At 32.6% G+C, this 25,450-nt stretch overlaps 2 long non-coding RNA genes across 2 annotated transcripts in view; one reads left to right on the top strand and one right to left on the bottom strand.

Annotated features, from left to right (window-relative positions):
• The first annotated feature begins 3,006 nt into the window (after positions 1 to 3,006).
• The window catches only part of LOC111087660, a 51,245-nt gene continuing 28,801 nt past the window's right edge, over positions 3,007 to 25,450 (top strand). Inside the window, exon 1 of the long non-coding RNA XR_002612320.1 lies at positions 3,007 to 3,208. This is a non-coding gene — a long non-coding RNA (uncharacterized LOC111087660). The remainder of the gene's footprint in view (positions 3,209 to 25,450) is intronic.
• LOC111087663 lies at positions 7,639 to 25,298 on the bottom strand. Its single transcript, XR_002612323.1, has 2 exons — positions 24,382 to 25,298; positions 7,639 to 9,642 (listed from the first exon to the last, which is right to left on the bottom strand). It is a non-coding gene; the product is annotated as an uncharacterized LOC111087663 (long non-coding RNA).

Genomic DNA, 25,450 nt, shown 5'->3' with positions numbered 1-25,450 from the left:
CATCACGCATAAAAAATTTCTTCCCTACTAAAGATCTCCTCCCCATTCCTTATTGTTCTTGACTTGTCTATCTTCACACGTGTGGAGACAGTAAGGCCTCTTATAATGGCAAAACCAAACGCCATTTAAAAGTCAGAGCCTATGAACATATGGGAATTTCCATTAAAACGCAAAAAATAATTGAATAACCCCTGTGTTTCCTCTATAAGCCAACACAATGAAGTGATAAACATTTATCAATCACTCATAATAGCGATTAATTTACACAACTATGATCATTTTTGTTGTTTTTTTTCAATAACTGCCACAGGTATCAATGAACAAGATTCATTTTCAATAAAATATTTATTGCGCAGCTTTGTTTAAGAAAACTGAAGACCGTAATAACCTAAAATGCGTCTCCACGAATGTTTTCTGGTATGTTCAGACAAGGTATGATTCTGTCACTTTGTATATGAATAATTGAACGAAATATTAGCCTCGAAAGATAAATAAGATCTTTTAATATTCCAAACAAAAGATAGCCAATGTACACGAAAAATCAGTAAACTTGATACACAGGCTGAAACAAACAGATGTAATTTTCATTTGTGTTGTGAAACATGTAGATGCCCCAAGAAAATACATGTATGAATAATTTACAAACTAGAAAAAAGTTTTTTTCATGCTATAGTAAATTCTCTTCAAGATATATGAACGTATATGCAACCATGTCCAAATATATAAAAACTTGTTTTTTCATTCTGTCGACTGGTCAATGAAAACAGTCCTGAATTTCGGACATTTTCTCATTTGAAGATTGTGGAATCGCGCTCCCAGAGTTCTTTAAATCTTGAGAGACTTGAATCTTCCAAAATCATCACCATTTACTTTCACTGATTGCTTTCTTCCATCCACGCAATCGATTCAGAGAATACGTTAGATGTATCAGTAAGTCATTCTAACACGTAAACACGTTCGTTATACACGGTGTCGGGCAAACAAATAAATTTAAATCTATGTTTTGAATAAATTTGTTGACATTCTTTCCCTTTAAAGAAACTTGGTACGTGTAGACAAGATAATGCAATTTAATGTCTAAAATCAACCATGCAAAAGTTGGTATGTCCATTAATTGATAACGAAATGTAATATTTGTGAGGTTGTGTGAATGCTAAAAAATCATCTAATAGTCTCACTCTTTTCCAAAGTTGCACCATAACATCCAATTTCACTTAGATAGTTAAAGCATACTAGCCCTCGGATTGAGTCTGCATGCTGTTCTTTCAAATTCCCCATGCTTTTAACTATAATCACATTGATTATCTGTTATTACTAATAATTATGAGGGCTTACAACGCTAAAAATCAGACTTTGATACCTGCGGTGAATAGAACACAGATATCCCATTGTGTAACAAATACACAAAAACCTGTTCTTGCATTTAAACCTGGCACGATTGCAAACACGATTGAATTTTTTGAAGAAGTTTGAAACAAAAATATATATCGATATTTTTACGTTTCTGATCATTGTTTTTTTTTTACTTCTGTTCTATATTATTAATATGTGAAAGCACCACATTAAAATTGAAATGGCACAAGTTTCATGCTGTATTGCATACATATCAATACAATACCACTCAGAAATATGAAATATATTAATGTTCACAACAAATACAAAATAACTTATTAAAAACATAGCTTATAATGAGTTTGCACGATACCCATGCCACGTGACAAGAATCGTTTTAAAGTAACAAGATAATTCCAAATACATTCGAACTGTGACAGGTCAGGTGACTGTTGTACGCTATTTCACTGTTATGATTTTAACTCAACTAATACCCGCAAAGAAAAAAATATATGTATTGAAATATTCTCTTAGCTATAAATCAGTAACCTAACAAAGCTGTTCAGAAACTGGAGCATTTCACTAGAGAATATAGTAGGATGGCTCTTTTTGACACGACTCTCATAGAACGAGTATCAAAACTAAAAGTATCTTGTCCACGTTAACTTTGAATATACACTTAACTGCTATTTAAATATCCCTCTAGAACCAGTGAACAAATCTCTACTTCTAAAACATGTTTCTATAACTTGGCATGACTCTCATAGAACGAGTATCAAAACTAAAAGTATCTTGTCCACGTTAACTTTGAATATACAGTGAACTGCTACTTGAATCATTCTCCAAGACAGAGAAAAGTATTCACTACTTATACAAATATTTCGACACACCAGTCAAAACCACTAATTTGAGAAAATTGATATTCGCTGCTAATGTTCCCTGGTTTGCTGAGAGCTAATTGCCCTAATAACTTGAACCACCGAGATGTATTTATACTGTATAAGTAAATATGAGAAATATTCACTTATCCAGTGATTAGTCGTAGAAACAGAGAACTTCATTAAATGTTGATGTCCATTAGTTACTAGTTCTTCAAGTCATGACTTCTCTCACAGTTTTCCCCTCCAGTCAGTCATGTCTGTTATTCCTGGATTTTTTTTACTACAGCTTTTCATCGTGCTTTTTAAAAATGATTTCGTCACTAATTCATAGTTGGTCCAACAAAAATAGTTTACGTCGTTATTCTTGATTTGTTTGTTTGTTTAGCTCTAACAATTGGGTTTTAATTTTGGTTTCTATAGTTGCTTGATGGAAATGTTTGCGTTTACCATTTCATAAACAAATAAACTGAAAAAAAATAATATTAAACTTTTAAGGTTTATCCTGGTAATTTAAATATTTTGGCTTTCAAGGTATGAGAAAAGCTAAGTCACCTCACTTAATATAGCTGAACTGAATCTTATATCTTTACATCTGTTATATATGTATGTATATATGCATACACTAACTTTCACGTTCACTTAAATAGACTGTTACATAACATTAAGTAATTAAAGTCACATAACATCAATTGACCACGCAATATTGACTCCACGTTTTATCTGCACTTATATATGCAGACGTCCTCTTGTCTTAATACGCTTACTTATTATTTATCTACAACCAATAACTATTAATCTGCGACACAACCCTTTTGGCTCCACCCCGTCGATTTCACGTGGAATTTACGAATAAGGCGTGACGACATGCTCGTGTCTGACGGCCATCCTATAGGAACGAGTATGAGACTAACAGTTCTCGAATGCATGGCATCTCCTGTCAGTGAGTAAAGGGTGTTCAGCCAACCAGGTCGACGTACATCCGAAACTCTGAAGAGGTAAGTATCCATGATGTTTTCTTCATTATTACTTCAACTTACATAAAATAGATTTTATATAACATAGAGAGTGTAATAATATCAGAGTAATTTGGCCAGACTGTTACAACTTAAATATATAGTTATTCATCTTATCTTGTAAGCAATTTAATGTTCTATTCATACTATTTGAGGCTATTCAAACTGATCTGAGCTCCCAATGTCAGGAACAAAAGTTATAATTTATGCTGAACTCGAACGTTGTAGTTTTCCAATGTAAAATGTGCAGTAATATTAGTCCGTGAAAAAAACTGACTGGCCTATAACAAGTATTTCATTCAATTAATGTATTTTTACAGATAGTTAACTGATATCCATATTAACATTGTATTGAATAAAAACCGAAATTTTGGTCATGTATACTTCAAAGGCAGGTAATATGCATTACAGTTTTTTAAAAATATTTCACTAGATGAAATCATTGATAAAGACATATAGACAAGGAACAGTAATCAAGTTAGTTGCATCTTTGTTTCCCAGTTATCTTGGTAATTTTCTTAAATCAAAAACTTGTAGTTTAAATCTGCACTTAAAAAACAACAACATTGAAAATGTGTTATTTTTCTGATATTTTCATGTCCAGACAAATCTACGTTAGTGTCGAAAACGTCAAACTACTGACAAAAGGCACTGTCAACAATAAAATATTTGAATGTTAAGTAACAGTCAACACCACAAGTAAACAATATTCAAAACATCAGACTACTGACAAAAAAGTACACTGTCAGCAACAAAACATTTATAAGTAACATCCAACACTACAAGTAAATAATATTGCAAATATCAGACGACTGACAAAAAACACTGTCAACAATAAAATATTTGAATGTTAAGTAACAGCCAACACTTCAAGTAGACAATAATGAAAATATCAGACTACTGACAAAAAAGTACACTGTCAGCAATATAGCATTCATATGTTAAATAATAGCCAACACTACGAGTAAAACATATCGACAAACGACATTGTCAGCAGTAAAACATTCATATTTTAAGTAATAGTCGACAATGCAAGTTCTCTAATAATCCCACTATTAAACCATGTTACACTGTACCAATATAGTATAATTATCATTGTATAGTATATTTATATTTGTTTTGTCCATAAGCGAATTCGATATCAAAGTCTATGAATTACGTTTTTGATAATGTAATGGTCTCCAGCCAAACTTTATAAAAACACATCATTCACTATATGTATCAAGAAATTTATAATCTAGATTAAAACCTAAAACAGCTCAAACTTTGTAAAAATAACTGACGCTTAACATCGACTAATTTAAAACTAAATAGCCTTTACTACAATATACATAAAAACACCGATCACCATAGTCAGACTCGAAATTAGTTCGCCAATGCACGTCGTCTCTGTTATAGCACAGATAATGAAACACTGTCAGCAGGAAACATTTATTGTGTTGAGTAACAGTAAACACTAAAAGTTCTCTAATAATGCGATTATTAAATCACGTTATACTATCACTAGCTTCAAAAGGCTTATTCCCTTTGTCACTCTGTCGAGAACGTTTTCACGCTCCTTTTTTGGTAATACTCAACAATATACATCGTCGCATAGCAACAAAACTATTACCTGATTGTTCTAAGGCCAACTATGGTAATTATGTTGAATGCTCAATATTCTATTTTGCATTTTGTTATCTTATTTCTTGAACTGCTCAATATTCAAGTTGATTTTTTAGGGAGGTTTGTTTTTTTATTCTTTTTTTATATATAAATTCGGTGATATAACAGTTTAAATCAGAAGTTTTATGACACTGAGTTGTAGCCTAAAGCAAAATAAAATTTACCAATTAGTGTTTCAGCTAAACCTTACGTTACGTTTAGGTATTAGGCCTAATGCTTAAATTAGACAACATACACGCCTACTATTACCAACGTTATAGTCAGTGTTTCAAAAGTTTTAAGTAGTGAATACATGTTAATTAATAAATATTCTTTGGGTATTTTAACACATATATTATCTACCTGGCCTTAAAACATAAAGAAAAATAAACGTTTATTACTATCAATTATATTTATCCTTTGTACAGTCGAAAAGAGTTGAAAATTTGTGTCGGAATTTCCGCACTATGTTTTCTATTTCCTGACCTAGAATACAGTGAAATGGCTCAAGAGTCCTATTTAAATTTCTTTCAGAGTGCACACGTACTTTTATTTACCATAACATTTCATTTTTCTGTGTAGTTTTTACTAAAAATGTGGTGATTAAAGAATTACATCGTGACTGATGAAATAAGTGAAGAGTAGGTGCATTTTGGAGGTACAGACAAATTCGTTTTAGTTAAATTCTATAATTTTCATTAATCATTCAACAATAGTTCCCGTCATTTTTGACGGGCTTTTATACTAGTAGTTATATAAAGGAGCAACAAAAAGTTTTAATTGTCGTTCTATAATGTATACAATTTTGCTTTTTCCCACGACATTTCAAAGTTTCGGAAAGTTCAACAACTTCAAGGACACAAAAAGCCATCGTAAAGACAACAATCACTGTCGAAATGTAAACAATATTATCACAAAGAAATTGTGTTGTTTCACCAGATAAAGCTTTATAGAAAAAAAAAAGGAAACAACTGCTAATTTATATTAAAATTAGGACAAGGCATTTATTATATATACACCACCTTCATCCACTATTTCATTCCTGATTACACGTAGGATATACCATAAACAATACAGTAAACTATACCCACCCTTAAAGTTCAAGACCTCTATTTCGTTATATACTGTCTCATCGTGTACATATTTGAATAGAACCAAGAGACAACGACGAAAAAAACGGGGTACAATAGAGCTCCGCCTTTCGTTTGTCACTCAACCAATGATATTTCCAAACTAGTAAGAAATATGGCTGCCTCCTGTTTGGGGGCAAAGAGTGAAGACGTCGACAGACGGAAAGCATGAAAGTGTACAAGTGAACAACATCAAATGTAGCAGATGTCAAATAGAAACAGTTTTCTGTGGTAGACATTCTTCTTTCTTAATTTAGTCAGATGGTTAAAAGATGGTCTGAGGATAGATTATACATGCCGATATTTCGCCCTAAATGGACATGTTTTACATGAGAATAAAAAGATGAAAATCGGCGTGTTTCATATATCTTCATATTGCCCAAACGTAACGAACACATTTATGTTTAAAACACATTGTCAATGAACTCTATATTCATTTAAACTCGAATATTTTTGGCAACTTTATGACGCAACAGACTGTTATGTGCTGCTGGAACTTGTTATCCAGGACGTGTGCGTTTAGGCCGATCTTACGATAACTAAGAATGCATCTCCGTATGTTGTACATCTAATTATCTAAGCACGTCAATTGACTGGTCAGCCATTGTGATGGTTAATGTCTACAAAAACATGTGGTACGTATTACTATATGTTACATGTGGAAAGTATGAACCCTGGAGACTTATTTCCACAATCTTTCTTATTATTTCCTTAAACTCTCTTTATCTCTCAATACGTAAATGCATACCTAAGCTGCTAATTATGAATAAATTTGATTAGGCGTGGCGTAGAGGTTAACCTTCCGAACTGTAGAACCGAGGGTGTGTGTTTCGTATTCCGTTGACGCAAAATCGTGTTCAGCTCTTTTGAGCTATTTGGTTAAAGTAGATGAAAGTTGTCAATGGATGTTGTTGGCTAGCTATTTTCTTCTTGTTCAAAACTAAGGAAGGGAAGCACAGAGAAACCCTTGTGCAAATATCTAAATATAACAACAAATAATTGATAGTTTTTTGAAAATCAGAATAATTAAAACGTTCAAAGTGAACACATCATGTCATTTACATCTTTAAATATTTTTGAAATTACAAGTCCGTCTGTGAATGAACAAAGAACCACGAGTGATCATCGTTTCTGACATGTTTCGAACTAAAACTAACCACATCTACAATACAAACAAGGCCATTTTGTTATATTTCACAAACAACTAGGAAACTCAGCCTGTTTACGATATCACATACAACATAATATTTCTCTCTTGAAAGATTTGTATTTTATAACTTAGATTAAAAACGTTTAACAGTTTTAGAGACAATACCTCTGTGTGTCATATTATATCTTAAAGCCCCCCCCCCCATGTCCTTGTGGGTTTTTCTAATGCTCATTGCATATAAATTATACATTGTTTTGTTATACTAATAACGATACATGTTCATTTCCAGCACATAAGTATGAGACAATTAATTAACCAACAATCGCTACACAAACGCCCCCAAATTAACCCTATTCAAGCATATTTCTTTATACTGAATGGTAAACACATAAGTAATTTAAAAGCATTTGAGAATATCTCACTTTAAGCTAAAGAATAACAAAACTGTCAATTGCTGTGTTCATCAACTTCACATGTCCAACTGGAAATAATTTATAAAAACATAATTTATTCATTTTTACACTGGGAGATAAACGTTAAAATGATCTCGTACAACACCACCAAACATAATTAAAATGGCGCTTGAAAGGATAGTTGAGCATGCAAGTAGTATTATGTTCAATCACATGCGGATTGCAAAGAATTTATTACTCAAAGCAATATAGTTATTCCATTGAACACTTATGTAATCGTACAAGTACCTAATATACCCTATACATTATAATATTGTGATTAGTGTGTATAAAAAAATACCCTGATTAGTCAGTATAAACAACTAATGCCCTGTACTTTTTAGCATTGTGATTGGTGTAGAATATTTAGGGTTATTTATAGTGAACATAGAATACTACTATCAAATTTTAAACCCTCGTCATGATTTGCTTACTTCTTAAAAAACAAGACTCGTAATTGAAGTGAAAAAAACTCGGCTACCCTCATCGTAAAGCGCGTGAGATCAATTGTCACAAATTATTGTCTTTGTTCGTGTTATCTCAGACCATGAAAAGTATGCTATCCCAATTCCCGTCAGAAAAAATATGATCCCGAAATCTACTGACCTCACTCTCGTTTCTTTTCTAGTTACTGCAAAGTAGAACTCAAAGACAATGCTTCATATTTCAAGCTTCTTTTTTCTTCTTCTAATAGTTCTGAACTATAATCATTTAGCACATTGTTAACCCTAAACAATAGTTATTTATACAGATTAGTTGTTTGTAGAAATGAGCCTGATATATTCCACAGTATACAAGATAGATATTCCAGTGTATCAGACAGATATTCTACAGTATATAAGATAAATATTCCATAGTATATAAGATAGGTATTCCATAGTATATAAGATAGATATTCCATAGTATATCAGATAGTTATTCCATAGTATATAAGATAGATATTCCAGTGTATCAGATAGATATTCCATAGTATATAAGATAGATATTCTACAGTATATCAGATAGTTATTCCATAGTATATAAGATAGATATTCCAGTGTATCGGATAGTTATTCCATAGTATATAAGATAGATATACCAGTGTATCAGATAGATATTCCATAGTATATAAGATAGATATTCTACAGTATATCAGATAGTTATTCCATAGTATATAAGATAGATATTCCAGTGTATCAGATAGTTATTCAATAGTATATAAGATAGATATTTTACAATTTATCAGACAGATATTCCACAGTGTATCAGATATATATTTTACAATTTATCAGATAGATATTCCACAGTGTATCAGATAGATATTCCAGTGTATCAGATATATATACTCCACGGTGTATCAGATAGATATTTTACAATTTATCAGATAGATATTCCACAGTGTATCAGACAAGTATTCCAAACATTCAGCCATTTTAACATCAGTATGTTTTGTATTAAAATTGGTGAAAACTACTAATTTCGGTATCATTAATAACAATTACATCGAAACTGTACTTATTCGTGATAAAATTATTTCTGAATGTCACAATTCACAAAATTACGTTATGAACTTATACATGCCGGTTATCTTCAACTATATCATAGTATCAAATTTCAGAAAGTCTCGACGCCATTACGTATATTATCTGCGGAGAAATTGCTGATTGAGTCTGTCCCTTGGGTGGGATAAGTCGCCTGTAAGTACAGAACTAACTGATAACGAACATTCTTAATAGTGTTAAGAGACTGTAGAAACACGTGTTCTCACGTACGAGACAAAAACGCTCTGCCGTTTCAATTTCTCACCAAGAGCCCTATATACATTCGTCCATAACTAACAGCGAACTCCTTATCGGTTGATAGTTGGAAGCTTCTGCCTCGGAATGTTTCAACAGTAATCCCTCAAGAATTCCGCTACATCTATTGCCGGTCGCGGAAGGTGGGTTTCACATACAAATTATAGTTCCATACGATTGTTATTTTTTCTTCGCTCTTCTGGTGATTTGTATGGTCCACTGTTTCTTTATCTTTACACAAGAACAATGTTTCATGTTGGGATTGCTGTTGATAATTCCCATACAACAAGAGATGAGTGTAAGTTTATTATACCACACAAACAATCCAGTAAAATCTAAACATAAATTTCTACTACTAGTTATATTTCAGTTTCAAACATTTCTAGCAAAAAAGCACGCATTTTAAAAATATTTTATGTATTTAGTTGAATTTAAGGTATGCTTGTAATTAAAACTACATCGACTCTTACCTTTGAAGCCTAATCAGATTCTAGAAAATAGAAAGGCAAAGATACAAAATAATTTACATAACTTTCAAAATTTATCAAACAATTCTGCATTTTCTTTTACTCAAAATGTCAAACTGTAAAGATAGTAAATCAAAACGCATTTTAAAGTTGCTTCCATCTATTTATAGGCGTTTCAAAATGTATATAAAAGACCACTTGAAACGACAAGTAACCTAAAAATTCCAAAATACAATATTGCCTCGGTATTTAAAGCAGGTGAATGATAAATATCTCACTCTCTGTTCAATACCACTGATAATCTATTGCACGCATTATGAAAATACCGTGGACATTTTTTTTCTTTGAATATCTTACTCAAGTAGCATAAAAATATTTGTGTAATATATATTTTGGTAAATTATAAATGGGCAAGTTACCTAGAAGTAACAATGTTCAATTGAGGAACCACCAGGAATAATTCTTTGGTTTATTTAAACTGTTACCTAGAAGTAACAATGTTCAATTGAGGAACCAACAGGAATAATAGTTCTTTGGTTTATTTAAACTGTTACCTAGAAGTAACATTGTTCAATTGAGGAACCAACAGAAATAATTATTTGGTGTATTTAAACTGTAACCTGGAAGTATGAGCATTCAACTACCACAGTGTATTAAGCATTTGTATGTGTATTAGGTAATAAAGATATATCTGTAACCTATACATTACAATGTGCAACAAAGGGTTAAATGTAGGTTGAATTTTGTAACCCTTCAATATTTCTAAAATAAAGACCCTCCCCCCCTCCACGTTTCCGTAAACTGGAAGTCCACAAGGACATAATTCAACCTTACTGACTTGCTGGGCATTTAGTTATATAATTTTGTGATCAATGAATGAATTGGCAAAAACCTACAAATGAACAAACAAAATCATACGATCTACACTCTCGACCTCTTCCTCTACATGATACATAATTACTTCTAGAAATCACGTGCATAAAAAGCACATCTGTTAAACTTCGTCGATTCGATATATTGAGAGCGAATTAGAAATATTGCCTGTATTTATTTGTACAGTAGCACACACAGGAAAATAAACTCATTTCTTAAAAACGAATCGTTTCTCTTTAGATAGAATTAGTAGTACCATTTGTTGAGCTCCTCTTTCGTAGAAGTATATTCATGAAAGAAAGCAGAGCCTATTTACCACACAAGTCGTCCAGCCACCAAGATCAACATATAAAAACAAGCACAGCATTTCTTTTACCATACAAGACGCTTTAATAATTCTTCATTAATATAAAATTCCTTCAGTTATTCGCAAATGTTACAATAGAAAGAATATAGGAAAACGGTTGATATAAAACTGATCAATAATCAACAGTATTAGTATTCACTCTGGAATGAAAGCCTATGTTAGCAGAATTACAATATTTATTCTGGAATGAAGGCCTGTGTTAGCAGAATTACAATATTTATTCTGGAATGAAAGCCTATGTTAGCAGAATTACAATATTTATTCTGGAATGAAAGCTTATGTTAACAGAACTACACCATTCACTCTGGAATGAAAGCTTATGTTAACAGAACTACACTATTCACTCTGGAATGAAAGCCTATGTTAGCAGAATTACAATATTTATTCTGGAACGAAAGCTTATGTTAGCAGAGTTACAATATTTATTCTGGAATGAAAGCTTTTGTTAGCAGAATTACAGCATTCACTCTGGAATGAAAGCTTATGTTAACAGAACTACACTATTCACTCTGGAATGAAAGCTTATGTTAGCAGAACTACAGAATTCACTCTGGAATGAAAGCCTATGCTAGCAGAATTACAATATTTATTCTGTAATGAAAGCTTATGTTAGCAGATCTACAGAATTCACTCAGGAATGAAAGCCTATGTTAGCAGAATTACAATACTTATTCTTGAATGAAAGCCTATGTTAGCAGAATTACAATATTTATTTTGGAATGAAAGCTTATGTTAGCAGAATTACAATATTCATGTTATGTTAGCAGAACTACAGTATTCATTCTGGAGTGCAAGCTTACGTTAGCAGAACGATAGTACTCATCTGGATTAAAAGCTTACATTAGCAGAACTACAGTATTCACTCTGGAATGAAAGCTTATGTTAGCAGAACTACAGTATTTACTCTGGAATGAAAGCCTATGTTAGCAGAATTACAATATTTATTCTGTAATGAAAGCCTATGTTAGCAGAATTACAATACTTATTCTTGAATGAAAGCCTATGTTAGCAGAATTACAATACTTATTCTTGAATGAAAGCCTATGTTAGCAGAATTACAATATTTATTCTGGAATGAAAGCTTATGTTAGCAGAACTACAGTATTCATTCTGGAATGAAAGCTTATGTTAACAGAACTACAGTATTCATTCTGGAATGAAAGCTTATGTTAACAGAACTACACTATTCACTCTGGAATGAAAGCTTATGTTAGCAGAACTACAGTATTCACTCTGGAATGAAAGCCTATGTTAGCAGAATTACACTATTCACTCTGGAATGAAAGCTTATGTTAGCAGAACTACAGTATTCACTCTGGAATGAAAGCCTATGTTAGCAGAATTACAATATTTATTCTGGAATGAAAGTTTATGTTAGCAGAACTTCAGTATTAACTCTGGAAAAACTTATGTTAGCAGAATTACAATATTTATTCTGGAATGAAAGCCTATGTTAGCAGAATTACAATATTCACTCTGGAATGAAAGCCTATGTTAGCAGAATTACAATATTTATTCTGGAATGAAAGCCTATGTTAGCAGAATTACAGCATTCACACTGGAATGAAAGCTTATGTTAACAGAACTACACTATTCACTCTGGAATGAAAGCTTATGTTAGCAGAACTACAATATTCATTCGGGTATTTGCATGTTTATGTTAGCAGACCTACAGTATTCATTCGGGTGTATACATGCTTATGTTAGAAGAACTACAGTATTCACTCTGGACTACAAATTTACGTTAACAGAACTACAGTATTCACTATCGATTAAAAGCTTATGTTAGTAGAACTACAATATTCATTCTGGAATGAAAGCTTATGTTAGCAGAACTACAGTATTCATTCGGGTATTTGCATGCTTATGTTAGCAGACCTACAGTATTCATTCGGGTGTATACATGCTTATGTTAGAAGAACTACAGTATTCACTCTGGACTACAAATTTACGTTAACAGAACTACAGTATTCACTATCGATTAAAAGCTTATGTTAGTAGAACTACAATATTCATTCTGGAATGAAAGCTTATGTTAGCAGAACTACAGTATTCACTCTGGAATGAAAGCGTATGTTAGCAGAACTACAATATTCATTCTGGAATGAAAGCGTATGTTAGCAGAACTACAATATTCACTCTGGAATGAAAGCGTATATTAGTAGAACTACAGTATTCATTCTGGAGTGCAAGCTTACGTTAGAAGAACTACAGTATTCACTTTGGATTAAAAGCTTATGTTAACAGAACTACAGTATTCACTCTGTAATTAAAGCTTATGTTAGCAGAACTACATCATTCATTCTGGAATGCAAACTTATGTTAGCAGACCTACAGTATTCATTCGGGTGTATGCATGCTTATGTTAACAGACCTACAGTACTCACTCTGGATTGCAAGCTTATGTTAACAGACCTATAGTACTCACCCTGGAATGAAAGCGTATATTAGTAGAACTACAGTATTCATTCTGGAATGCAAACTTATGTTAGCAGACCTACAGTATTCATTCGGGTGTATGCATGCTTATGTTAGCAGAACTACAGTATTCATTCGGGTATATGTATGCTTATGTTAACAGACCTACAGTACTCACTCTGGATTGCAAGCTTATGTTAACAGACCTACAGTACTCACCCTGGATTGCAAGCTTAAGTTAGCAAAACTATAGTATTCACTCTGAATTAAAAGCTTATGTTAGCAGAACTACAGTATTCACTCTGGACTGCAAGTTTACGTTAGCAGAACAACAGTATTCACTCTGGATTATGTTAACAGAACTACGTACAACATTCATTCTGAATTAAAAGCTTATGTTAGCAGAACTAGAGTATTCATTCTGGAATGCAAGCTTATGTTAGCAGGACTACAGTATTCACTCTGGAATGTAGAGGTGATGACATTAAGTATCACGTAATTAGTAAGATTTTAGAAGCCATAAGACGACATACTGTTCTCGATTGAGATGTAATGATGTCAGTCCTAGATGTGATGACGTTAGTTACACGTAATCAGATAGATCTAAGAATTCTGAAGGAAGTTGAGATCATATTACCATTCAGAAAATCTCTTTATAGTAAACATTTTACAACGTAGGTTTCGTTGTTGTTTATCGTTATAACTCATTAAATGACTAGATTATATTAATTACGTTAGAAATAATTTCACACAGCGTTGAATAAGAAAACTATAAGGTCACTAAAACATTAATTTGATGAAAATCGTAAACAAACCCTCAACTTCTGACAACGTGTGTTAAGCTAATTCCTCAACCCAAGCGTTTTGCAAAGAACGAGATTTGTAATCGATCAAAATAGGGAATGTGCTTCATAAGCAAGTGTGTGATAAAAAAAAATGTAGGAACCCCGTACAGCGTGAAATGTGATCAATCATAACATACCTGATACGCAACTCAAGGACAAAGCGGAAATCTTAGCTAAGCCTAGTTTATGTGTCTGGAAGTTGGGCTGAATTTGTAAAGTTCTTTGTTTCTTATTTCTCATTCCCCTAAAAACTTTAAATTTTCAAACTGAAGGAAGGACTGAATCATAAAAAATTGACAATGCAAGCAAACTGACAGAACCGTTACAGCATATAATGTAACTTCCCATGTTTTCCGATCAGAAACAAAACACAAGATTTATGACTTTTCCAAATACCTAACTCTCCAATACTGGTATCCCACACGGGTAACCGTCTATATTTGGGGAGAGCTGGCAGAACTAAGACAGTGGCAGAATAGGGCGACAAGACGTCCGGTGAGGAGGCACAGCTTCCCTTATCTTTACGTATACATGTAATGGCATCGAGAGAAGAAAAAAAAACGTGGGAAAATGTGTTGATATATTGGCTAATCCAACCGACTGACAAGAATAACTGTAATGTAGGTACGATGCCTCTTAAAAGGCAGTTGGGTATAGTGGCAAGTCACATGAACTTAAAGACATGTACTGATATAAAATATACACGTTTATACTTATCTCTTGTCACGAGTAAACTGTTATTTCAGCGCTTATACGCTAAGTTCAAATCTGTTTTTGTTTCATGTAAAGCTGCGTAACGCACGAAACAAGAATTGTTTTGGCTTAGGGTTCGAAAAACATCTGCATACACAATTAAAAGAAGTAACGAAACAGTGTGGAATATTGACACCACATTTGGACCCACAGAATGGACATTAAATACACCACGAAGAAATTATACATGCAGTTATGTAAACAGGCATCAAACCGTCTGATCCAATGAAAATATATGTGCAAAATTAACTCACGTTAATAGTTCTTTTAAGGACCCTGCTGTTCATCGTTGTTTAAAGGATGTTTTCTGTTCAGGAATTTTTTTGTAAAGAAGAAAAATACAGTAATAATTTGTATTATATACAATAGCTATAGGACGAGACAACAATTGATAGCGTGATCTGATAACGATTAAAAAACAAGAAAGGCCGCTAGTTAAGATAAGTCACGTGACGTCTCGCCAGGCGAGCTCCACCCAAGGAATTGATATCAACTTGAATAACTTCTACTAGTCTATCATAAAATGATTTGAACTTTAGCTTTTAACTGTAAAACAAACAAAAGTAAATATATCACAGCTCGTTGTTAACAACAGTGGGCTATCTGTGCTGTGCCCACCTCAGGGATCGAAATCTGCATTGTAAGCTCATTAGCTTGCCGCTGAGCCACTGGTGAGCAACACAGCGCCTTACAGTCATCGTAACAAAAGCATGTAGAGTGGCACACCTAGTCTGTAGACAAACGTTTGGTTCCTCTAGAAATTATTATTATAAAATTCACAGGTGCAGAATACAGGGTGTCCCAAAATCAATATACCAAAAATAAAGTTAAATAACTTTTTTTATTATTTGAGATAACAGCTAAATTCAAAACAAAATATCTTCGGAAGGCTTTTAAGTTTTATTTAAGTAAATTATTATTGTTATTACTTACGTTATTTATCATTATTTATGAATATGTTTTATTGCAGATTTCATAACTGATCTTGTTTTTGATTAAAATGACAACTACTGCAGAGTTCCCCAATTTCACCCCTTTGGACATTTATCTTTGTGACTTTTTGAATACAAAAGTCTATCATAATAAACCAAGGGATCTTGAGGAACTGAAACTTCGTATCCGTGATGCTGTCTTATCTATCCCTACAGCTGTGTTCTCAGATATTTACTTAGAATTAGATTGATCATAGCTAATGATGGAAGACATGTAGACGTTTATCAGTTAAATTAAATAAAACTTGCAAACCTTCAGAAGATATTTTGTTTGAAATTTTGTTATCTCAAATAATACAAATGTTATTCAACTTTTTTATGCTTTATGCATTTTGAGATACCCTGAATAAACATTCAACGCGTTTCTACCTACCGATTTTAATACAGTAGTATTCTGAATTTAATATTTATTCTGAGCATGTGTAGTTTTCTTATAACACTGGTAAATGAAGTTATAAATTTATTTTATTCCAACTGCTTTTGTTCCTTTGTCATTCTCTGAAAATAACACCTGTCCTTCCAGTGGTTTGTGTGGCTGTAATGTTGTATGTTCTGCAAGGATATCTCCAGTTGTCCTCCAATGGTAGGTATATTTATGTCCAGTCTGTTTCTTTCTCAAAATCAGTCAAAGAGCTCAGAATTACTTCATAATATATATATCTTGTTTAACCTCCTGTTATTAAGCGGAAATGTCCCTTTGCTATCAGTTTTATCAGAACATACGACACAGTTACACCTAGAAGTAATTCGGCTTGTAGTTGGATACGATAATAACCTACAGGTGTTAGTCTTATTTGCAGCCTGGTATTATAATAACCTATAGGTATTAGTCTTATTTGCAGCCTGGTACTATAATAACCTACAGGTGTTAGTCTTATTTGCAGTCTGGTATTATAATAACCTACAAGTGTTAGTCTTATTTGCAGTCTGGTATTATAATAACCTACAAGTGTTAGTCTTATTTGCAGTCTGGTATTATAATAACCTATAGGTATTAGTCTTATTTGCAGTCTGGTGTTATAATAACCTACAGGTGTTAGTCTTATTTGCAGACTGGTACTATAATAACCTACAGATATTAGCTGTATTTGGAGTCTGGTACTATAATAATCTATAGGTGTTAACCTTATTTGCAGCCAGGCACTAGAATAACCTACAGATATTAATTATATTTGGAGTTTGATACTATAATAATCTATAGGTGTTAACCTTATTTGCAGTTTGATGCTATATTAACATACAGATACTAGCCATATTTGTAGTCTGGTATTGTTACTACTGTAATAACCGACACATACAATATTTACAAATAAATGTGCTCCATAACAGGCTCTGATGGACTTCTGCCTGTTTCTAGAGCGAGACGAAGTTTTTAGAAACAGGCATAAGTCCATTAAACTCTACCCTCCTAAAATACCCTTGAAACTACATGTTTACAGTCCACCAACTCCATTGCTAAACAGTTAAAGGCACTATTTTTTGTCACCTATCATTTTTTTCTTTCAGAAAAGTACCCTCATGAACTGCTGAATCGTAGACTAAGTGTTATAGTTTTACTTATACGATAATAAGCGCCTTCATGAATTATTGAAACATAAACTATAGTTTTACTTGTGCGATAATAAGCGCCTTCATGAATTATTGAAACATAAACTAAATGTTATAGTTTTACTTATACGATAAAATCGTGTTGCTTTTCATTCATCGTTTTCTTTAACTTCTACAGAATATTAACTGTAGAAAGTTTCTCTCAGGTTTTAGATTTTATAGACTGGTTCCTGTAGCTGTTTTACAAGAATAATACAGACGGGATACAGCTTTATATCATTTTTAAGCTATATCTTATCAACTGTAAAACTGTCCACGTACCAAGATCTTACAGAATATTTTCTATGACTAGCTATACTTGTCAGATTGGAATAAGACATTAGCTATGTTCTTAACCTACCTCCATAGTTTAATAGCTGAAGACTTAGTACATGCGCACTTAAAACTGTCAACAATGAAATTCTCGTCAGTTCATCTAATGTATATGATTCGTCAGTGTGTATTTTAGTCGCATCGAACGTATCCAGTTAATGAGTAATCTTCCAGAATCTAAGGTGATGGTTGATTTACAAGTATTCTATTGGTCGTATTCTTAAATATGTAATCAAGTTAGATGAATATTTCAAAACAACATAATATAAAAAACTGATTCAGTATCCAGTAGGTAGCTTACTAAATACTTTAAAACAAAACAACGGAGGCAGTGATATAACTATTGCCAACATATATATGGTTAAAAACCTGTGTTGTTTTTAAATTTTCACGTTTAATTAAGAATAATATTAATATTTTACAGGAGTGTTGTAACAGATGTGTGTGACAAACACTTCTGGCTGACCGACCAACTTTTTATGTTAATGGCTCACAAAAAAGCAGGATAGACTTTGCTAAATCTGAAATGGCTATTCGAAGTATCAAATTTTATTTTCAGCACAATCGTCACGTGTCTGTATACACATTCGAATTTCCATCCCAACTACATATATTCACTGAACATACACACAGAGAACTGGAGCTATATTTTTCCATTGCTGTTGGATATAGTGAAGAATCCTTCGAAACACTTCTTCCAAAAATATATAAATAAGTAAATACTAACTGAAAACAAAAAGAAAACAGTACAACCTCGAAAATTTGTGGAGGTAAATTTTTAATAGATTGAAATAAAAGCTTTTGTTTTATGTATACAATATTTCAGTTGTATTTTATTCACTTCAGTAAACCTGTATTTATATAGTATTTCAAGAATATGTACATTACTAAAATTATTCAGCAGACACTGTTTAATATACTAAAAGTAAATATGAAAACTAATCTATCATTCGATTCACCACTTGTCACTGAGTTGTACCGGGTTTGAAGAATTTCACCCCTCGTCAGTAACCCCGAACAAAGAAAATCGAAGAAACAACAGGTGGTCTTTACTTAATGCTAATTTAAATTTTTTCTATACTAAAGCTATTTCACTGATTGATATTTAAGGCCATTCTGACCTACAACTACTTTACTGACTAAATATTTTTCTGCCCTAAAGCTATTTCACTAGCGTGTTTGGTACAGAAAATTATTCTGCTCTACAAATGCTCCACTTACTGGTTGGTTATTACAGCGAGAGAACCCAATCGATGGTTTAATGCTTTCTTATCGTTTTTTATTTTAATTTTGTGAATACATGGATTTATGGAAATAGGTACCTCTAGTCCTTTTATTATAGGCTTCACTAATTTATTCTCTTTTAAAGTTAATATAATGATTAGTAATAAAGTTATTCCTAAAAATACTCTTTTGACTGATACTTGTGGTCATTTTAATTTTATAACATATTCTAAAATAGGTCCAGCGTAATAAGACCGTAACTTTGATCACGTTACAACGGTTAGTTGTATAAATAATACCTCATAATTTACACACTCACAATTCATCATTCAAGTCAGATCCCTGTAGGCTTACACCCGGCAGCACGCAATTCCCACTCTGTTGATCACGTGTCAGTTATATGTATAGTAAATAGCCTTTACTGTTTTGCTTGAACACTTATTGGACTGAAAAATTGGCCTGAGCAGAGAAACGTTGTTTTGCCTTCAACGGGAAGCATTTCATCAGAAAAGTACAGCTTCTTGGAAACGACAAAACCAATATATTTAAAATATGCTTCGAATTCTCAATATTATGGACCTTTATGGTTTTGCCTAATATATCAAGAACTCGCGGTACTCATACAAACAGCTGAGGTGTTTGGAGCGTAAGAATGTTATTGAAAAACGCATTCTGCACAGGAAACAAGTATCGCTGAGTGTCAAGAAATTACAGAAACGCTGAAGTAGGCTCTATGACATGGTGATACTACGAAATACAGTTTTATCAGACAGACTTGGGTTTAGTACAAAATTGAAATTTATCAGACAGACTTGGGTTTAATACAAAGTTGAAATTTATCAAACAGACTTAGGTTTAATACAAAGTTGAAATTTATCAGACAGACTTGGGTTTAGTATAAAATTGATATTTATCAGACAAACTTGAGTTTAATACAAAATTGAAAGTTATTAGACAGACTTGGGTTTAATACAAAACTGATATTTATCAGACAGACTTGGGTTCAACACAAAGTTGAGATTTATCAGACAGACTTGGGTTCAATACAAAATTGAAATTTATCAGACAGACCTTGGTTCAATATAAAATTAAATTTATCAGACAGACCTGGGTTTAATACAAAATTGAAATTTATCAGACAGACTTGGGTTTGATACAAAATTGAAATTTATCAGACAGACTTGGGATTACTACAAAATTGATATTTATCAGACAGACTTTGATTTAATACAAAACTGAAATTTATCAGACAGACTTGGGTTTAATACAAAACTGAAATTTATCAGACAGACTTGGGTTTAATACAAAATTGAAATTTATCAGACAGACTCGGGTTTAATACAAAATAAAAAAATAGTAAATCTAAATATTCACAAGATATCAATAAAGAGACGAGTTCTATGTGAACGATATCAATAAACAGACGCGTTCTAAATGAACGATAACGATAAACAGACGAGTTCTAATTCAACATATAATGGAGCTTTTTTTGTAGGTAGGCATATCGCAATAAACCTAAAACATATTAAAAGTTTCTGTTATATATATTCATCTAAAATGCCACGGGCCCCTACTATCGATAAAGCATATAATAAAAGAACATAAGCAGACATTCCGACATTATTTACAATACAGTTACCTGCCAGATGGTCACTTCCTTGTTCAATGACGTTTTGGTTTCTCTGGTTCATTTATCAATAAGACTGGCGTAACTGGACGTTTGTATATTTGAATCTATGTTTTAATAAATCATGACAACCAGAAGATCAGTTTAACAAGATTGATTCATAGCTGGTAAAATGTCAAGAAAGTGAAGCCAAACTTTTAATTGTTTCTAGGAATGCAACAGGTTAACAATCTAAGAGATAAATGTATTAATCCGCTAAGAGAAATTTTATATCAAATATGTTAACAATCTAACAGACAAAACAGATATACAATTTTAATCCGCTGAAAGAATGTTTATATCGAATATGTTAATACTCTTTCAGAAACTTTAAATTTAACGTATTAATCCACTAAAATAAAATTTATATAGAATATGTTAATACTCAAGTATTAATCCGCCAAAATAAAGTTTATGTCTAATATATTACTACTCTAAAGTAAATCTGATGGCCCCCTTTTATCTATATAATACCATAAATTTGCCAGAGACATGTTGCCAGGGTGCTTCTACTGCTATACAAGTCATTATTTCTTAAGCTTAAATTGTGTTCTACCTTCGTCAACTAAGAATAAAAATCTCCCTAATTAAACTAATTTTTAATCTGGAATTTCTTTCGGCAAAAAAAATATAATTTGTTGAACAAAACAGTGAAAACTTTGGAAGTTTTTATTCCAACAAATACTCCTCACATGCAAGAACAACTCACGCTAAAGTTCGTAGTTACACACGGCTATTGTGATACTACTTTTAAACAGGAAAATTTCCAACTACAATGTCATGTATTTTTATAGTTATTAAATAAAATTTTTACTCGTTAAATAAGATACGTACCCTAATAAACAAATTATACTTCGACCGAATCAGTAATGTACAGGTATGAACCAATCCATGACTTTGTTATTATGTACACAGAATGTCTAAATATGTAAGCAGTAAACCGAAACACTTCATGTACAGCGAAGTCGTTAGTTAGTAGGTCCTGTATATTTAACTTTACAACATATTCCTGTCACACTATTAATGTGTTTCCTTCATTTTACCCACATATCTCTCAATGACTAACAGTCTGATATATGATCATTTTTAATTATTTCAAACAAAACAAGATAAAATGAGGACGTCGTACTTTCCTGTTTTGGAATCACTCTGATTTCAAACGAGTACTTTAGAAAAGGAGAACATTAAAGACGAAAATCACAAACAAATTATAAGGCACTTTTAACAAACAGAAATGGATGGGGATTAGTGTGAGAAGTATTTCTACTGCTAGTTTAAAGACTTTGAAAGAACAATTTTAAAAATATATAAACAACAGTTTACCTTTGAAGACTATTTGATATCCATCATATAAAAAACACAAAAATCTTTAAAAGCAAAACAACACATAGTACAGCCTGGTTTCTTGTACAAACCCTCCAATGTACTACGAAAGATTGCAATGATATGTTTTGTGAGTAAACAACACTGATGATTGACTATGGTTAAAATTATCTTAAGCCATCTTATGAGAGCTAAGAGTGTGCTCTCAATCAATTTCAGTGACTGCTAGTAAAATAAGTTTATAAATACATAAAGTGATAATAACAACATTATGTCAAAGCCTGAGTTACTAGACTAGAGCGTTAATGACTACATTCTCAAAAACGAACATAATTAAATAAACATGATACAGTGCAAAAATAACAAGCCCAACCCACAAGGAGAGCAAAAAAAAACAAAAAAAAAACACAAAAGTGTAGTGAATAAAACCGTCAGAAACATCTTAATAGTCTAGGCTAACCTCAGACAAGCAACACAATGTGTAATATTCATAAGGCATGAGTCAACGTGTGAGAAACAAAAAGTTGATTTTCTCATTAGTTAAACAACAATACGCATGCCATACTACTGCTGTAGTGTTATTATTTCAACATGTATGACCTATTCGGCTTAATCTCTTAGTATTGACGTCTGTGGTGTTATCATTTCAACAGATCAGGAATACCAAGTTTTAATTCACAGGAGAAGCATTTAATCACAAAAGCGACACTTTGACTTCTCGAAATAAACTTAGGTGTTGAATAAACAAAAGCTTGGCGTCTCCTATAAAGTAAAAACGTATTCAGAAATTCTAGGCCTGTCAGCACTACTATATTTACAAGTGTAAAAGTATGTTTTAAACGGACTAAAAATTAATCTTCGTTATCAATGTAACGATTGTGTTTCAAACTGACCCTTAAGATAACATAGAATATTAGTGTAAATATATGTTTCATACTGTGAGACTGTAACAACCATAAGTTAATGCTCGTTTTACAAATGTAATGGTATATTTCAAACTGACTCATACATTAATGCCTGTATATTTCAAAGTGACACAAAGATTAATATTCATTATTCTTAATACTGTATAAGATAAGAACGTCAGTTGTTGAACGAAACTGACATAAAAGTTTTCTGACTAATATAAGGCATTTTTAAAACAATTTAAAATATCAAACTACTACTTTCATCTTGCTTATTACTAAATAGAAGTACCTTTAAAATACAATTCTTAACACACTAAATAAACACATTTTATTCTTCATTTACGAAGATCCTAAGTGAACATATAAGAAATAATTCATTATGTTTGTTTTTATGTTACATGAGAAGTGCTGATTCGTCATTTATCAAGAGCCCATAAGAAATAAGTCATTATGGTTGTTTTTATGTTACATGAGAAGTATTGATTCGTCATTTATCAAGAGCCCATAAGAAATAAGTCATTATGACTGTTACTATGTTAAAGTGATTTTATAGACATACTGATTACAAGTCAAAAAGAGGTCGTTATCTCTTTATACAAATTACTTATTAGGCCTCACCTGGAATGCTTATTAGAAAGGGTTCAGAGAAGGGCTAGTAGGACGATTCTGGGGATGAAATTATCTTATAGGGATAGGTTATGATATTTTGTTTTGAAGAAAAAAAGGGTAAAATGTTATATTATTGAAGTTTACAGGACTATTTCGGAATGGATAGGGTAAAAACATTTAATTCCCTCGTGCTGAACGCTGATAGTAACACGTCATGAGGGTATAAGTTTAATTTTGGAAAAATATAGGCTTGGATCTAGTTACGGCACTTTTATTTTTCCAAGTGTTTGCCTATGTAATGATTTGTGGTGGGCAGAAGTGAAACTGGTAGATTAGCATATTGCAGAAGTTTAAGGAAAGAATCAATGACTTCCTGAAGAAATAAAAGATGTTTATATTTTTAATTTTTAAATATAGTCCCTTAGTGTCTGTATGTTACGTTAAATAAGCCCATAATAATAATTCATTACGATGTGAGATGGTTAAATGTTGATTTTTGATTTCTATAAACTCTAGATAAGCCAATAATAACAGTTCACTATTACTGTTGCCATGTTAAATGAAAAGTGTTGATTCGTGACTTCTCAAGACTCTAAATGAGAATATCTTACCATTGTTACATCACTCAAGGTGTCTTACCTGAATAATAAGCCTCCCCACAACGAAGCCACTAGTACCTCTGTGTACCACGCAAAAGTTTGAATGGGGTATGCTATTCTAATCCGAAGCATCATATAAGTAATTAGGCTTCACTAAGCCCCGATCCACCGAGTCGTATTCCGTCGAAGCTTTCCCGCTAAATCACACGCGTTGTTCCGCTGAGGACGACAGACAACCTCGGTGAACTGCTGGTGAAAATATACCACTATTACAATGGTTATACAACTCATTGCCCCGTCATCAGTAACAGAAGGTTAAAATAAATTCGTTTTCAAGAAATATTTGCAAGAAATCATGTGTGTGATCTAGTTGATTTGACCGTTTTCCAACCACGATGACAAGGGTTTCGTAGCATCACAGTCTACTGGCCTGTCTCCGTGCCTGCGGGTATCCTAACTCATGAGCACTCATAAAAAATATCTTCCTGTTCCCTTATTTCCCTCCCCTTCTGTTCGCCCTTCATTCCTAGTGTGTAAAAAAGTCTCCCCGCTTGAACCCAGGCGGTACCAAATACGTAACAGTCAGGGTGGGGTTGTGAAAATATACGGCAGCGAGTGGGGTCGAACGTGGAAGAAATTATGAAGGATTTGAGTGCCTCTTAAGAATTTAGATTATGACAACCATTATTTTATTGGATTTTCAAATGCCAAATATTATTTCTGCTTATTGTAATCTAATTTGAACTATTGTGAATTGGCCTGTGACTATTCTGAACCGTTGACACCAGAGAAGAGCCATAACCTCTGACCGATATAGATCTGCTGTACACGTACTACCTGGTTTCTCGGTCTACCTCTATATGGTTTGCTATAATGTCTGAAATCTACAGGTACATTTAGTTATCGCTGTCTGTGTATTTACGTGACATTAGACGCCACCTGTGAACAGATGCATACATGACTTATAAAATACATAAAAGCCAAACGATCTCCCCTGCGTACAACGTAAATAACGAAGAAAACATATATTTGCAAAGTTTTTAATAAATGTGTTTCCAGTTAAATAATATACCTGGCACTCTTGTCCATGTTTTAATGCTCAGAGTGTT

The sequence above is a fragment of the Limulus polyphemus genome, unplaced genomic scaffold (assembly GCF_000517525.1).
Source record: "Limulus polyphemus unplaced genomic scaffold, Limulus_polyphemus-2.1.2 Scaffold2446, whole genome shotgun sequence".
NCBI classification, from domain to species: Eukaryota; Metazoa; Arthropoda; class Merostomata; order Xiphosura; family Limulidae; genus Limulus; species Limulus polyphemus.
This window is presented reverse-complemented; position numbering and strand designations above follow the sequence as displayed.